At 39.0% G+C, this 4084-nt stretch overlaps 1 pseudogene; it reads left to right on the forward strand.

The window, feature by feature from the left end:
- Positions 1-3700: 3700 nt before the first annotated feature.
- On the forward strand, positions 3701-3820 carry LOC129871786 (5S ribosomal RNA; annotated as a pseudogene).
- Positions 3821-4084: the final 264 nt, after the last annotated feature.

Here is a 4084-nt window from a genome sequence, read left to right on the forward strand (position 1 = left end):
GCGATGAAAGAAGTGTTACAGTATACACGAGTAGAGTAGTGAGAAACAAAACACATCTTAAATCATTATCGGAGACTCAATAAAGTCATAAGGTGACTCATCCCTGGAGATCAGGGCAGAAAGTATCTGACGTATACCCTCTAAATGTCACTAAGGACTATGTAAATGTGAGTTTTGCAAATCTTAGACTTATACCAGTATGAAATATCTTATAGGAGTCCGAGCATTGGTTATCTCAGAGCCTTTCTTTTTACAAAATAGAGCTTAGTTAAATCAATCGTTATACAGTTATATAGAAGACTCGAGGAGTAGGAGTTTAACTATTTTAAAAGTCTTAACATCCAGAAGTTATTCAGAGTCCTGAAGTCATATTCAGAACATAAAAGTGATATTGCCCCGAAGCTTTCATCATCCATATCCTTCATCTAAGACATGCCAAAAGGAAGAGAAAAGATAGGCTTTACATACCTATGTCAAAAACATGCCAAGAGAGAGCTTCACATACCTCGTACGATTTACTCTTTGTCCCTTTCGCCTCGTCATCCTTTGAAGCTATTAAACATGAAAGTAATACGAATATCAACCACTCCTAAGTTTCCATCATCTTAAGTTGCACCTTAGTATTCATGGAATCTATTTCCTTGTTCGTCTTCTCGACTAGTTCTTTAATTAGTTAAGGCGTCAACGAAAATTGGGCAGCACCTCCCCTACAATGTGCCCTATCCAAATTTTCAACTCCACTCCTAATACCTAAAGAAAACCAACAACAACAACCTGCAGAATATGTTTAAGCAGTTCACATCAGCAATATACAACATAAACTCCAAACGGCTCGCTCAAAATTACGATATCAAAATAGGGTGTCTAGCCTTTATTTTGTAACACCTTTAGTCATACGAACTGGAGGGTCATGTGTATTAAACCATCAGATCCCCCACCTATTTTATAAGACATTTAACCCTGCAACACATACCACATAACAAAAAGCCGCCACCAACCACACAACGCCTCCCTTCGACTATAATTTAACTACGACGACTTCAATTTAGATTGTTTCTTTCGCTGAGCATCTCCAAGACTTTTTTTATACTTACAGAAGTATAAAAGGTACATAAAAAACTCCATATCAACCCCATAAAGTCCAAATTTAAAGGACAACCTTAACTTACCCAAAATTTGCCAAAACTGCCAAATTGCAACTCGGAACTTCTCCAAATGTATTGAAATTGAGCGGTCTATTTGTGTTATTCTCCTCTTCCCCAAATAGGAATTTTCAGTTATAAAACACTATTATATAACCATGGGTCACCTCAAATAATTAATTCACGGAATGAAACTCGGAGGCTTACCTTGGCAGCCCCAACCTGTAGCTCCTCTAGCTTGTACCCCTAGCATTTTCCTCTTCTTCTTTCCTACTTTCTTCCAAGTTTCCCAAGTGTAAAGCTTAATATATGGTTCCGTAGGTATCGTAATATAAATATATATATCTCCATGTGGTTGAGGAATACCATAGATAATTAATTCACAGAGAAAAATTGAAGAACTTACCTTTAATTTCTCAAAACTGTGGTTGCCTTGTTCCTTGTCCTTCTTCACATTTTTCTCTCAAAGTTCTTGGATTATTTTTGGATAATGAACTAGTTAAGATTCCTATAATACCTATATATACACCTCTTTAGAAGGTTCCATGTGGAAGCACCCTAGGGTGGCACGTGGCAGCCTCCTAGGTTAACATGTGGCAGTCTCCTAGGGTGCTACCTCAACTTGTTCGTCCAATCACATGCTTCCATATGGAAGTGGGGTCCAACCCAAGATGCTACGTCACCTACTTGAACCTAAGTAGGTGCATCATCTGCTTGTCCAAGTAGGTGCATCACCTACTTACTTTGAGTAGGCGCGTCATTTCCTTATTTCTCTTTTGTGAGCTCCTAATCTCGTCTTACTTCAAGAGCCTATGCACTCCTTGCTACTTAAGCTCGGTGTTTACTCAAGTAGGTTTAGTATGTAGGACTTCTAAGTTAGTAGCTTACGTAGGTAGGTCAAGTCCTATGATTCCTTACTTGGCCTCCAACTTCTTCTGACTCCTCATAACCCTATTTCCAACCTTCCCTACTATGGGGCATCACATTCTCCCTTCCTTGGTGTTTTTTAATAGCATTGTAGATTATCCGACTCACATAGTAACTGTTAAGAAGCATAAGAGACATTCCGAGCTCCAGATTGTGGAGTGTAACATCCTTCTCCCCTTTAGAATATTCGTCCCTGAATGTTACATAAAACTTTCCTCAAGACTTCATACCGATTGTAGGTTGATTATTTTCTATTGCGATCACACTTGCTTTCATCCAAGTAATTAATATACGAGTTTCAGGAGTTGGGGTTACCTGTAGACATTAGGAATGGGTATGAATACTTCTGTTTTATGTCCTTTTCAATTTCTCAGGTCACCCCCTTTTCTAGTTTTGGTTTTTCCACAGTATCTTGATGAAAGGCACATCTTTAGTCTACAATCTTCTAGTTTGCCAATCTAAGATGGCGATAGGTGTTTCCATACATGATTCCATTTCCTGGACATCATCTATAGAACATACCCCGGATGGCTCGTCAGTACCCTTGTGAAGCATCCCTATAGTTTCCAAATAAGGTGGTAAGCTCAACTTACCGGCCACTTTGCCCATCTTACAAGCAACCTGATACCATCTAATGTATTTGGGGTTAAGTTTCCTTTTCTGGGTGACCTTGTTATGAACATACAATCATTAATTTGAACTCTATATGTTGATGGCGATTATCTGTATATCATTTTTGCTTACTCTATGTTGTTAGTCAATAGCTTGCTTAATCATATCAGGGCCTTTTTAGCTTAGTCTTTTTAACATCGACCCATCCAATAAGGGACATACATGTCTTGCTCTACTAGTCTTGTACGAGGCTATTGGGATACTGGAGTAGTAATTATTATTGTAGGCAACTTGATAAGTGATAGATAATCATCCTAGCTATCATTGAAGTTAACAACACCAGCTTATGACATATCTTCTATCATTTAAGTGGTATGCTTTAGCCTGTTCATCAGGTTTGAGGGTAAAGTAGTGTACGAAGACTTATCTATCTTCCAAGTTTCTTCAAAGACTGATCCTCGGTAGTTAACTATAACTTGGGCTCCTTTGTCTGGGATAATAGCTATGGAGACTCCGTAAGGTCCTACCACTTTTTTACCCTACAATTTTACACCTTCTCGGCTAAGTAGGTAGCCTTTGATTGAAGGAGCATGGGCTAATATCATTAATCCCTAGGTAACATTCCCTCTAGAGTCATTTGTCGACGAAGTGCAAAGTGAGTCTTCTAGCCCTGGTCATATTGTGGAATTTTTGACCTCATGTATTACTTCTTGTCTTCCATAAATGACATCAACTGGTACCCTTACCTTTTGGGTTTTGTTGTATCTCCCTTAGGGCTGGTTGTCAGGTAGTGTCGAAATTCCCTTTAACACTAGCCCATATAGTGATTCTGTGGTTTGCCTCTCATTAACTGATACTATGTTGAAGAACTGTGGCATTCAAGTGCGTCGTCAGTTAGCAATTAGCTAATCCTTCTTGTCTTGCTTAAGTCCTTTTTACAATTCCCTCAACGTAACATATAGTATTGCAAGAACATAATCTCATATTGTTTCTTTACCGCTAGTTCAGATTCTTCCATCTTGCGCGATCATATCCGCACTATCCCACTAAATTCCACCAGAATTTAGAAGTTAAGCATGCTTGGGCGAGAGAAATACTGGGATGGGTGACCTCCTTGGGAAGTTCTCATGTCGCGCTTCATGGTAATCCTTGCAATAATGTGCAGGGCACTCAACTTAGCCCAAAATTTATCTTAGCGTTGTCTTACTAGTCTTTATGTGTTGCCTTGCCCTTTCCTCTGTTATCTTGCAATCGGTATAGGGGTAGATCTTTAGGTCTACTATGACCATGTCCCTTTTTGGTCATTTTGGTTTAACTCCTCCTATTGTATTCACCCCTTTTTATATGCACCCATTCATTAGGGTTGGCTACTAAGTAGCACTAAAGTTTGTTCATATAGTGAC

This window comes from Solanum dulcamara, chromosome 10, assembly GCF_947179165.1.
Source record: "Solanum dulcamara chromosome 10, daSolDulc1.2, whole genome shotgun sequence".
NCBI classification, from domain to species: Eukaryota; Viridiplantae; Streptophyta; class Magnoliopsida; order Solanales; family Solanaceae; genus Solanum; species Solanum dulcamara.